We start from the raw sequence: 14,022 nt of genomic DNA on the forward strand, positions 1-14,022 counted from the left end.
CCATCCTCCACTGCACTCCCTGGCCATGGCAGAGAGCTGGACTGGAAGAGGAGCAACCGGGACAGAATCCGGCGCCCCGAGCGGGACTAGAACCTGGGGTGCCGGCGCCGCAGGCAGAGGATTAGCCTATTGACCCATGGCGCTGGCCTACAACCACACTTTTTAAACATGATTTTCTCAATAAGATTCCAACGTTACTGTAGAGTACAAAATATCAAAGCATGTCCCCTGCGAGGGCTTTCTACGCCCCAGATTACCCACGAAAACACTTGCCTATGTTTCATTTTGTTTAAACCAAGGAAATAGGGGATCTCCAAGTTTTGCTCCCCAAACCAGAAAGACTTCGGGTTCCTCACACATAGCAGGGGGTTTCAGTGCAGTCCCCACGGGGACCCTGAAAGCCCACTTCACCCCTGGGGTTCCCCCACCCCCGCCCTTCTGCCTTTTCCTCTCTCACCTCCTCCATCCACCTCCTCTTGGTCTGGCAGCCTGCTTGCCTCTCTCACTCCTCCAGCAGCGAGAGAGTCTGCCTGAAGGGAGTTCCCATTCTCTCTCACCCAAAGGCAAGGCTCTCAACTCTACAGTGCCTAAAAAACTCCTGAGTGATGTGTCACCCCTCAGAGATGTGGGGTGAAGCCCAGGAATGCACATTTTTAAGAAGCCTCCCAGTGATCCTGATACTCTTGGGTCATGTCCCCCCCAGCTCTGTGTGTGGACTAGGGTCTCCTCAAGGGCAGACACCCATGTGTGCAAACCCCCCCCCCCACATGCTCATGCCGACCACCATTCACTCACAGTGCACAAGACTGCGTGATGTAGAGAAGGCATTTGGTACTATTTCTTCCACCCATGGCTGAGCCATCGGGCCCTATACAAGCAGGCATGGTTACGTTCCAGTCCCTCAGAACACCTCACCTGCTATCTGGCAGCTTCCCATCCAGAAACCACACTGCACAGTGAAAAACAGAAAAAAGAAAGCCGTTAGTCCCCAGTGAATGTTATTTTTAATGAAAGTGGTGCATTTTGACTCACAATGTTGAAACCAGATTATAAATGAGTCATCAGTGAATCCACCACACAGCACCTCCGTGGAGGGGCTGTGCAGAGAGCGCTGACATCTGCTGTCCCCTGCACACACACACGCTTCACAGAGATGCTGTCAGATTTGGAGTGGGTCTGGGGCATCTGCTGCCACATCAGCTCAAAACGATGCTGTGTTGTCACCAATGGGATTCCCCAGCCCAGCCGGCATCATGGTCCCACCCACACAAGGAAGGCAGCCGTCACTGAATGATGCCTGTGGTTACATCATCATTGCTGGTTTTCAGGTAGTGACTGGCAGAGAATGGACAGGGGCAGGGGCCATCTGCTCTTCCTGGGCTCCCTGACTCCTCCGTCACACCCACATCCTCTCACTTCTTGGCTTGCAAGAGGAAGCTCTGTCCAAGGGCAGGAGAGCAGGACAAAGAGCCGGACAGACCTGAGCTGAAGGACCAGGTCAAACAGGTGGGCTTCTGAAACGCACACTGACCACTTGCTGCTCCTAACACAGCACACTGCAAGGTTCTCACAGGACTATGATAGTGTGATAGTGTTTTGAGGCCTACCATAGGCCATGGCAAGGTCAGTGGTCAGTAAATTACGAAAACTTGGCTGCTGGACAAGGGCTTCACCAGTTGGCAACTTCTGCCTGGGGCAGAGCCAGGCCACAGACCAGGCAAAATGGCAGAGTGGGTCTGCATGAAATGCACCTGCATTCGGGAAAGCTGGGAACATTTGAAAAAAAACAATGGAGGCCAAGGGGACAATCCATACACAAGTACATGCCATCTGGCAGCCCACGGAGGACTCTGCTGCTGGGCTGCAGCCTGGTGCTCTTTGTGACAGCCTGTTGGTGGCCACTCTGGGAAGATGAAGAAAAGTCGTACTGAAAAGGACTCTGCAGGACTCCTAGCTTCTGTTACTGGCTCAGAGCTGCCTCTACTGAGGCAGGAATCTGCAGCTAAAAAAAAAAAAATAATCTCCTGATAACACCTGGGACAGAAGAGTTAGCTGGGGAGGAAGATGAACCATTGACCAAACTAGCAACCTAGATCAGCCTGGCCAACAGGAAACACTGCCCAGAGGAAGGACCTGCCGTAAGCAAAACTGAATCATGAACAGTAACTGTGAAAGGTCATCAAAAAGTTCACGGAAAATGCATGTTATTTCTATTTCCATTTTTCTATGAATTTGTTCAACTATCCTTGTACTCAGTAATGTTAACTATTAAGTATGTAAGCCAAAAAAAAAAAAATCCCCAAAATGGTAAGGAATTCATTAAATCTGCAAAGGAGAGAAGGGCAGGGTAGAAGAAAAAACTGCTTGGCAAAGCTAATTGAATCCCTCTTCTATTCATCACAGATGCACAACCAGTTTCTGCATTAAATAGGATGAGGAAAAAAACAAAACAAAAACAGGTTTTTAGAGTCAGACAAACCTGAACTTGAATGCCAACCTTGACTTTACTGCTCCCGGGTCCCTGAACAGGCTATAGACTGTCCCCAGGACACAATTTCTTTAGTGGCCTTCCCCCTAGAATGGCTATAAGGATCAAGTAGAATCCTGTATGTGCAGTACCTACACAGCTCTTGAAGCATAGTAAGCACTCAATAAATGTTGGTTTCCTGATATGGGAGATTGTAAAATATGGCTACAAATCCCTGCCCTGTCAACAAACATATCCCTTAAAAATGACGTGTGACTCCCATCAAGAGTTAAAGCCTATGTCCCTACTCCCTTTGAATCTGGGCTAGCCTATGACTTGCTTTGACCAATAAAATTCAGCAGAAATAACAGTATCACTTCTAAGGCTAGCCCTTGAGGCTTCCACTTGTGCCCTCCTGGCATATTGTCCTGGGGCCACCATGTAAGAAAGCTTGTGTGGACTACAGAAGAAGAGAGGCCATCTGGAGGAGAAGTGAGGTCTCCCAACTTGACCAGCAGCACCAGCTGCAGACACAGCTCAGAGGACATTCCAGACATTCTAGCTCCAGCAGGCCTCCAGCTAATTCCAGCCATGAAGAGCGAGTACAGGCAAAACCAGAAGGACTTCCCAGACAAATCATAGAATCAAGAAAAATACTAAATCCTTGTTGTCTTAAGTCACTAATTCTTGGACTGATTTAGTATGCGGCAAATTCTCGCTAAAATGATTTCCCTACCCCCACCTCTAAAATACCTTCTCCCTTGGGCATTCTTGAAATTCCCCTACCCATACTATACTTGGTAGATTATTTGATGAACCCTAATGAGAATTCATGGGGAGAAGAAGTGAGCAGCCTGTCATGAAGTCATTTTCATGCTCTCGTGTTATAATAGTTCATCAAGCAAACAACTAAGCATCATCTACCAACTTAGGTTGTAATTAGCAAGTCTGCCTAGTCTGCCTTTAATAGAGATCACCAACTCTACTAGTTGCCTCCAATTCCTTCATTGTCTTTCACCTGGATTGTGGCATTAAGCCTCCTAATCATTCTTCCCTTCCATCTCTGTGTCCCCACACATTGCTATCTGCACAATAAAACTGGAACTATAATTGAAATATATTCACTCATGCATTCATTCAACAAAAATTGAATTATGACCAAAAAATATCTGCAACTGTGGAGTTCACATTCTGGTTGACATTTTAAAAATTGATAAGCAAATATTTTGTGATAGGTGCTAAGGTAAAAAAGGAAGCAAGAAAGATAGGGATGGGGAAGAGGTAGTGGTAGGAAAGGATTGATTCTGTATAGGATAGCCAGGGAAGGTTTCAATGAGAAGGCAGCACTTAACTAAAGACCAATGAGAATAGCAACAGTAAGCACGGCAGAACTCCTCTGTCAGAAATAATAAGGAGGCCAGTGTGGCTATAATCCAATAAGCAAGGGGGAGAGTAGTGTGGAATGAGTTCAGAGGCAGGTAGAGAAAGCCAGATCACACAGTACTTTTGAAGCCAATGTAAGAACTTCAGACTTTTGCTCTAGTGCTCTGGAAAATCATTAAAGTCTTTTTACATGATCTGATGTACATATTATCACTGCCACTCCAGATAATGTCTTGAAAATAGACAGAATATTCTGGGATGGTTCCTATAGTGTAATTTTAAAAAATATTTCCAAATGTTAATGTGAAAAATAGAAAGCATAAGTACTAGAAAAGAGCAAAACGAAAAATTCATGGATACTAGCTATGGATCACAAAAATAGCTGACAAGATATCTTTATGACGTCCAAAACATAAGTGGGTGGGAACAAACCACCAACAAACACAAGACCTGAGTGGTACTAACATTTGACCTAGAGGGAGTGAAGGGAGGAATGGGGCCTTATGCCAAATCTCAGAATCCCAAGACACCCAGTAAGGCTCAATGGAAAGCTGAGAGGGTTGACTTGAGAACAACAGCTGAAAATGAAAGGGTTCTGCATTTCAAATAGTGGAGTTTTAGGAATCTGCAGCAAAGGTTGCAAGGGCATAGCACTGTCTGAGACAGTCCCATAAATTCTAAAAACCAACTAATCAAAATTCTCTCCAGGACAAAGTCTCACATGGGAAGAAACTGCAAGGGATAGAATCCACACTGAGCAGCACATGAGTCAAAAGAGATTTTAAAAAAAAGGAAGACAAACAAAAGGTCCATCTAAGAGCAGGTCAGGGGATTGGACAAGTAGTCTAGTGGTTAAGACTCCACTTAGGACACTTGCACCACACATCAAATTTCCTGGGTCCAACACCCATTACTGGCTCCCAATTCCAGCTTCCCACTAATGTAAACCCTGGAAGGCAATGGTAATAGCTCAAGTAATTGGATTTCTGCCACCCAGTGGGAGACCTAGATTGGGTTCCCAGCTCCTAGTTTCAGCCTGGTCCAGGACTGGCATTTGCAGGCATTTGGGAAGTGAACCAACAGATGGGAGTTCTCTCTTTCTCTCAAATTAATTAATTTAATTAAGAAGATAAAAGAGGGTAAAGGGATCAGAACCTACAGACCTTAGAAAATAAATTACAGTATTCTTGAATGTTCATGAAAATAATAGAAAAGGGAACCTATAGCACTGAAGATATGAAAGGCAAGTGGAGAGAAATCAATTTCATAGAAAAAATTATCGAATTCATATTTTTAGGGAAAAAAGACAATGATTGAAAAATCACATTTCTACACACCATTAAACATGCCAGAAAGACAAACATACATAAAACAAATAAAATCTATAATCTGTTTTTAAAAAAGCTAGATGAACAGCATAAATTAGAGCTAGAATTCAGAAATAAAGTGATAAAATGCAGGGAGACTGAGAATAAAAACAAATGAAGACTAAGTTAAAAGAAGACAAGAGGTATAAGTCCAGATAATGTATTAAGGGAAAAAGAAAGTAGAAAGGGAAAAAGTTATATCGAAAGAAGTGAAGGAAGAATTAACAGTGGTTTGAGATAAAGTGCTGAATACAGAAGATAAGCAAAGATGATCCAACATTTTATAATAGGTGTCCCCAAAAGCAGAAAAGCAAAGAACATAACTATAATTCAAGAAAACTTCTGAAATTAACTTAGAAAAAATGTGAAAATACATATAAAAAGTTAAAATCAACATACCAAGATATATTCTGATAAATTTTATAGATTTAAAAAAAATACAAAATCTCTTGGACATCAGGCAAAAAAAAAAAAAAAAAAAAAAAAAAACAAGGAAAAAAAAAGCTACGTGCAAGGCAGAGAAAGTAAGATCACTGAAGATCACTGTTGGGCTTTTCAATAGCCACACTTTGTGCTGGGAGAATATACAGAAAGAGGGTGAAGATGGGAGCATGGAGAACTGATAAGAGGCACATCCAACAGAATTTCCTGGTCTAACATGAGTTGTAAAATACCGTGGCCTGACCCACTGGGATGGAGTTGTTGTTTCATAGTGTTGGGTAAACTGTGGGAGGAGAAGGTTAGAGGGCAGGAAATAAGCTAATAGTTTGTATATACTATGTTCTAAATGTTGATTCATAATTCATGTGGAGAGCTGAGTAGGCAGCTATATATAAAGAACCCAGTGTTCAGAGCAGAAGTCTGGATTAGAAATACATATAGAGGCGGGAGGGCCATGGTCTGCGTGGGCTGCATGGCGGCACATCTCCCGGTGTCCAGCTTGGACATCTTCGGGGACCTGAGGAAGATGAACAAGCGCCAGCTCTAATACCAGGTTTGAAACTCAGCCATGATCGTGTCTTCCACACTCATGATCTGGAAAGGCTTGATCGTCCTCACCAGAAGCGAGAGCCCCCATCGTGGTGGTGCTGGGTGGCAGCATGGAGCCAGCCTTCCATAGGGGAGACTTCCTGTCCCTCATAAATTTCCAAGAAAACCTAATCAGAGCTGCTGAAATAGTTGTTTTTAAAGTTGAAGGACAAGACATTCCAATAGCTCACAGAGTAATCAAAGTTCATGAAAAAGATAATGGAGACATCAAATTTCTAACTAAAGGAGATAATAATGAAGTTGATAATAGAGGATTACACAAAGAAGACCGGTACTGGCTCAAAAAGAAGGATGTGGTGGGAAGAGCAAAAGGGTCGTTGCTGTATGTTGGTATGGTCACCATAACGATGACTACCCAAAACTCAAATATGCTCATTTGGCTTTGATGAGTGAGAATGTGTTACTAAAACATGAATCCTAAAATGAGACATGGTTCCTGGGCCCAGATTGAAATGGACTGTGTTGAAAAAGAGAAAAACCTAATATATTTGAAATGTTCCTGTATAAAAGGAAACAGTGTGGAGATGCTTTTGTCTTGTCCAAATAAATGATTCATCAGTTAAAAAAAAAAAAGAAATATACATAGTCATGTACCACATAACAATATCTTGGTCAAGACGGACTACATATACTACAGTGGTCCCATAAGTTTCGTCACCTAATGACATCATAGCCCATCTTTGCTTAAGTACTCCTTACTGACCTAACGACAAAATCACTTAATGCAGCATTTTTTCAGGACATTTCCCCATTGTTAAGCAATGCATGTCTGTATTTAGAAATGATCAACATACAGAAACTGTGAGTCATGAGACAGGACAATACCGGTGAGAGACCAAATGCGGCCATCATTAACCCAATTCAGAAGTTCTCATGGGCTTATAATAAAACCCTTACCATGGCCAGCATTGTGGTATAGTGTGTTAAGCTGCTGCTTGTGACCCCATTATCACATATGGGTACCAGTTCATGCCCCAGATGCTCCACTTCCAATCCAGCTCCTTGCTAATGGCCTGGGAAAAGTAGTAGAGGATGACCCAAATGTTTGGGCCCCGTCACCCACATGGGAGACCTGGATGAAGCTCCTGGCTCCTGGCTTGGGCCTGGCTCAGGCCCAGTCATTGTAGCCACTTGGGTAGTGAACCAGTGGATAGAAAACTCTCTCTCTCTCTCTCTCTCCTTCTCGCTCTATAATTTCTTAAAATAAATAAAGAAATCTAAAAAATAACAAAACAAACCAAAAAACTCTTACCATGGCCTACAAAACCTTCATATGTCTCTGACCTTGTCTCTCCACATCACTTTCTCAGCTATAGACACACAGGCGTCTTGCTCTCCCTTAAATGACCACATTCTGATTTCAAGGCTTTTGCACATGCACTCCCTATGCCCAGAACATGTTCACCTCTGATGTTTGCATGCCCACATTCTCACATCATTCAGTTTTCTGCTTAGATGTCAGCCCCTCAAAATTTTCTGATAGCCTATCCAAAATATCTGACCCCAACTGTAAACCGCCTCTCTCACTCTCTAACTCCTTTAATCTGCCATTTTTTCCCACTACTTATAGGTTGTCTGTTCCAGTTTCTATTGCTACATACCAAATTCCCCCCAAAACTTATGGCTTAACACAGCCATTTGATTATGCATATGAATTCTGTGAGTCAGGAAGTTGGACAGGGCACAGAAAGGATGATTTCTGTCTGCCCTACAGTGTCTGGGGCTCAACAGAAGAGGGCCAAAGGCTAGGTAGGAGTGACTCAACATATGGGTTTGGAATCATTTGAATGCTTGTTCACTCAGGTGTCTGGCATCCAGGCTCAACTGACTCAAAACCTAGGACTGCCCATCAGAGGCCCCCACGCGGCTTGGCTTCCCACATCATGGCCACTTAGGACTGTCGGACTTCTCCCCTGGTTGCAGAGGCCCACCTTGTGAGAGCCAGTTTCAGCGCCTGAAAGTGTCACTTCCCCCATACTGTCCTGGTCAAAGTCATCTCCAGGTGGTCGAGAGGAGGGCCGCAGACTTCATCTCCTAGTGGAAACTGAAGGGAAGCGCGTGGCGGCTCTGTCCTCCGCATTGCCTGGGACACATTCTCAGCACAGAGCTGCTCCTCCCAAGCCTGCGACCAGCTGCCTGTTGAAGGACTCCATCGCCTCCCGACTGCTCCTCTGTTGACCCGTGAGGATCGCATTCTCACCACCTCCCCGGATCCTGGAGAGCAGACTGCATTCTCAGCCGCACGAGTGGGCCTGGGGACTTTGCTTGCGGCAGGACCCTAACTCGACAGACTGGGTACCACGGGGCTTCTAAATCTGTCAACAGCCCCTGCTCCATGGTGGATGGTCCTTCTCTGTTTTACAACCTGGTCCCTGTTAATTCTCTGAGACTTCTTGTCAAGACTTCTTAAAGGGATGAAATACTTTTCTGAATATTGTAAAAACCACAAAAACACAACAGAAGAGTTATTAAACAAGTTCACAGTGGCTTCTTCACAATGCCATCTGATTGAAAATAATTAGACAAGGAAAATTAATTCCAGACTGAACTGAGTGGTTATTTTCCTACATAGAAAGAAATACTTCTCCTTCTACCATCAAAGCCCCCCAAAAATGCCACCAAGATTGTTGAAAAACATTAAATTGAGACAGGAAACCATACAACTGTATGCGCACACACTCACTCCTTGGTCTGAGCATGTTTGATTCAAGAGAAGGGTGACATGAGCCTGAGCACCTGGCCCCCAGCTTTAGAAGGTTTGCAGTACAGTGAGAGACAAGCATTCTTCTTGGATTAAACCTAAGGCTGGCCATGGAACTGTGTGAAATAATGGGACAGAAAGAGGCAGACACCACAACCCAAAGGGAAACCAAATGAAGCAAAACAAAGAAAGAAAAGGACCAGACCCAAACCCAGATCCCGCACACAGACTAGAACATGGCTTGGGCTGTCTGGAAGCAGTTCCCAGACAGAAACCGCAGTGGGATGAATCAGTTTCCTTGGACACTGAGGGGATAAAGAGTCTGCTGTGGAGACAGAGCGTATTTATTCAAGGAATGGCTGTGAGAATTGGGCATGGGCAGAGGTGGTGGGGGAATGTGAAGGATGTGGTGGGGAGAAGCCACCATGAATCCCCAGTCTAGACACTGAACCCCGAATGCCCAGAGGAAAGCAAATGATCTGAAACTGGGGGATGCCAACTGATACACCGCTGAAGTGACTGGCTGCAGTCACTTTTAAAATCACACAGAGGAGCAAATAGAGACAATTAAAAAAAAAAAAAAAAAAACAGATGGAAATCAAAACACGAGTCTCCTCTTCTGTCCTTCAAATCAAATTCCACTATAAATAATGCCATAAAAATGCCTACACCTAGCTGGCGCCGCGGCTCAATAGGCTAATCCTCCGCCTGTGGCGCTGGCACACCGGGTTCTAGTCCCAGTCGGGGACTAGTCCCAAGTCCTTGGGCCCTGCACCCACAAGGGAGACCAGGAGAAGCACCTGGCTCCTGGCATCGGATCAGCGTGGTGCGCTGGCCACAGTGTGCCGGCCACAGTGGCCATTGGAGGGTGAACCAACGGCAAAGGAAGACCTTCCTCTCTGTCTCTCTCTCTCACTGTCCACTCTGCCTGTCAAAAAAAAAAAAAAAAAAAAAAAAAAAAAGCCTACAACTCCAAACGGCGAAGATTTTCAAGTTAGAGAAGGGCCGTCGTATCGAGTGATGCAGTTCCATCACAGCATGAAAGCCACGTGCAGTCAGTGCTACAGCGTGGAGATCATGACCCGCCCCTCCACATCCACAGAAGAGAGTCGAGAACATTCGGCCAGCACCACGCCCTCCATAAGGTACTTCAAAAAAAAAAAAAATCACACTTTCCTCTTTCACCACACAACCTTCTTAACCGAGGGCCCCAGTTCTTTGAGAACCAGCCCTACAAACACCCAGTAAATGCCAGAATGTTTCCGGCTGCAGCCACTGCTTGCAGGGACTGGTGCTCTGGGCTACTTCCCCTTTAAGTGTTTCCACTATTTGTATCCCATTTTCATGCTCGGGAGGTGCTTTTACATACATATCTCAATGAATTCTCACAGAAGCCATGTGAGGTCATCAGGGTGGCACAATCTCATCTGACTCACAGGGGCACACGCCCTTAGCCAGAGCTCTGCACTCGGAAGGAACGCAAACACTCTCGCTCTCGGTCTCGCTGTGGACCAGGCACTCCGTGTCCTCCGAAAAGCACAGGTGCCACTGTTGTGGCTAGAGGGACCCTAAAGTGGGGGCTTTTGTGGGGGTCAGGAGATATGAGGAGGGAGGGAGCTAGGAGGGGACAGAGGGAGCCTAAGGGTCAGCAGGCAGTGCCAGGGTACAAGGAACAGTGTGAGGGGGTAAGTCTGAGTACCCAGTAGGTGGACAGGACCAGAGAGCCACACCCTGCCCTGAAGGTGCACCCTGAAGGTACCCTGAAGGGCGAGGGTTGCCCCAGGAGGGACTCTACCAGGGCTGGGAGGTGAGGTCTCACTGGCTGACTTTCTGGACCCTGTAGATCAAGGCCTTTGCCGTCTGCCCCTGAGTAGGATCAACACCCTGCCAGTGCCTCAAGTCCCCTAGCTACCTCACAAAATCTCTGTCAGGACCTTGGACACCCAGTGGGGATGGGAGCCAGAGCTCCCACCTTTGTTCTTTGGGGCCAGGTGGGCATACTTCAGGTCACCCCCACGCCACGGACAGAAGCATGTAGATACCACCTTTCCACTGGTCTTGTTCGTATTGCTATCTCATCTTTCCTGAGCAGTCAAGAAGGTCTAAAGAAGCTAAAACACTGGCCAGCGACTCTGAGCTCATAGTAATGCCACCAGTCCTCTGGCTTTCAGACCAGATGGTTTCATTACACCAGGCCACTGCTCCAAGAGAAACGATGCCAACAACTTGCACTTACTCTTGCCAAACGCGGGAGGCCCGCTATCCTCTCAGTCCCCCACTACCCTGGCCCCAAGTTTCTCGGGAGTCCTGACATGGAAGAGGGCAGCGCACTTACTCCACTCAGAGTGTGGTGTCTCTGAGGACCCTGCCCCTCCTCCCAACAGTATTCCTTTGTCCCTGGTATGAGCCTCCTTTCTAAAGGCGAGAGATCTTGTTTTTATAACGAAACCCTTTTAAGACCAAAAAACAAATTGCAAAGCTTTGCTTAGGGCCTGAGTGTCACAAAGAGCCAGTTCACAACCAAGTTCACCAGCAATTTACATCTGACAGCATTTCTGTGTAACTCCAAGTGTTATGACCTACGACAGGCTTGGGAAGAGAGGGACTATTTGGCGACCAGACGCGAGGCCCCTCTGCTGGGCTCTGCTAAGGAAGAAGCAGCTGCTCTGTGTTCCTCTGTCTAGGAAACTGGTGGCCAACTCAGACGAAACGCCAAGAAAAGCAACACTGGTTGGCAAAGCCAGTGACGGCCTTGGAGGAGCCCATTGCCAAAGCGGGCTGGATATCATTCACCAGTTCCAGGTGTGTGAGGCAGACCTGGCCACAAAGCAGGTGGACTATTCAGCAGGGCCCCTAGGAGTATTAGTACTAGAGGGTGGGGCTGGTACTGTGGTGTAGCAGGTAAAGCCTCTGCCTGTGATGCCAGCATCCCATATGGGTGCTGGCTGCTCCACTTCCGATCCAGCTCCCTACTGATGGCCTGGGAAAGTAGTGGAAAATGGCCTAAATGTTTGGGCTCCTGCCACACACACACACACACGGGAGACCTGGAAGAAGCTCCTGGTTCCTGGCTTTTGCCTAGCCCAGCCCCAGCCATCTGGGGAGTGAACCAGTAGATGGAAGATCTCCATGTGTGTGTATATTTGTGTGTGTGTGTCTTTCTCTCTCTGTAACTCTGACTTTGAAGTAAATTGCTAAATCTTTAAAGGAAAAAAAAAGTACTAGAGAGTGGCGGACCTGAAACAGAAAGAAAAGGAAGACGTCAGCAGAAAATCAGAAACAAAGTCCTCCTACAGCCCTTCCCGGCCCTCCGGGATGGCAAGAGTATTGCTTTAGTTGTGTCATAAAAAGCCAGGAAGGCCTTGGAGACTGCAGCATTGTGTGCCAGAGCACCAGAGGGCTGGGGAGGGCCCCAAGGCACTGCACACCAACATGTGCTCAGTGCCAGCCCTTCAGGAATTATCATCATTGGGCAGGAGTCCGCAGGCTAACGAGTGCCTACCACAGCTGGCCAGCAACCAAGGCTCTTCAACCTCACCTGAGCCAGCCTCCCTCAAGGAAGATCCTGCAGCCCACGCCCCCTGTAGAGTCACTGTGATTTATATGATGATAGCCCTCCGGACAGCCACCAGGACCTTGGGAACAAGTCTTCTTTTCTTGGTCTGCTGAAGTCACTGGAATCCATTAGTGAAGCTTCACTCCTGTCCATAAATCACCGCCTTAGTCATGCGACACAGCTCTTAAACAACTGAGGCTGTTTGTTTTTAATTCCCTTCGACTATGAAGCATATATTCAAATACGGGCCTGAAAGCAGCCTTTGTTCCTATTGTTCTTGCACACAAAATCTCTCGACCCTACTTTGCTGCAGTGAGCCGCCAACACCGTGGGGCCCTTGGTGGCATTTCATCACAGCGTGAAAGGTCCAGGAAGAGCGACCGAGGGGCTGCCTTCCAGGGAGGGAGGCCGCTGGGAAGCCTGGAAGACAGACTCGGAGGCAGCCTGCAGCCCAGATGCGGGTTATTTTTGCAGAGCCTCTGACCCCAGACACCCAGGCAGCTCCTCTTACACACACACACACACCCTCCTCCACACACTGCTTCCACCTGTTGGCTTTTTGTCCCCGTCAGCTTCCAAATGTCTGTACTGCATAGACCTTGTAACAGACCTTGTATTAGGTCAGCAGCCTCCCCCTAGCTTGCTGGGTCTTGAGTCAGCAGGCACCACGAGGAAGGGAATCTCTTTGCCAGCCTGCACCGGAGATATTCACCCTTGACAGTGTTCTTCAATGTAGAAAAGCCTTCTGGGGGCTCCCAACTGAAACCCTACAGGGTTGGCCTCCCAGGAAGAGGCTTACACATGCTTTGCTTGATCATCAGAGGCAGATGTGCTGGGTTGATGATGCGCAAAGCTATGGGACTCTGGACTCAAAGCCCTCAAGGTGGCTCGTTAGAAATGTCTTCTGTCTTGGAGAAGCCACGCCATCTCTCTGGAGGCCATTTCCCCCATACTATCCCATCTAACACAATTTGAACACAGAGGCAGAAGATCCAAACAATTCTTGGTGAAGAGAACACACACACGTTTCCAACCTTCCTTTGCTCAACAAAGATTTATTCAATAGAAATTTGTGTTCCACCTAATTGGAGCACAGCATTGCACAAATGAAAAACTCAGAGTCTCAGAGTATTGAAGTAATTTGCCCAACATCACACACTATGTTAAGGGGGCAGAGTCATGTTTCAAACCTAACTAATTATGTCTTACTCCAAAGTCCTTGATTTCTGAGTTTTCTCCTATGTTTTAGTATTAGTCTGTAGTTAGAAACAAAATGCTTGTTTCCACTGCTGTGGACCAAACTCTCTGAGACTCATTGATCATCTCAGCTCTTGGTGGCAAACAGCTTAAGCAAAATATAATAAATACACGAACAAATTGCTCTAACACCAGAAGTCTGGGGACAGATTTTAATTACGGTTGGGCCCAGGGTTCAGCCAGCCTTCTCAAGTGCCTGTTTCTGCTTTTATTACTTGGTGTCATTCTTAGCCAGGTTTAC

General features: G+C 46.4%; 1 long non-coding RNA gene and 1 pseudogene across 2 annotated transcripts in view; one reads left to right on the plus strand and one right to left on the minus strand.

Annotated features, from left to right (window-relative positions):
- The window catches only part of LOC103350930 (uncharacterized), a 221,316-nt gene that overhangs the window by 149,897 nt on the left and 57,397 nt on the right, over positions 1-14,022 (minus strand). The window lies entirely within an intron of this gene.
- LOC100341287 (signal peptidase complex catalytic subunit SEC11C pseudogene) lies at positions 6,113-6,805 on the plus strand (annotated as a pseudogene).

The sequence above is a fragment of the Oryctolagus cuniculus genome, chromosome 13 (assembly GCF_964237555.1).
Source record: "Oryctolagus cuniculus chromosome 13, mOryCun1.1, whole genome shotgun sequence".
In the NCBI taxonomy this organism is placed as follows: Eukaryota; Metazoa; Chordata; class Mammalia; order Lagomorpha; family Leporidae; genus Oryctolagus; species Oryctolagus cuniculus.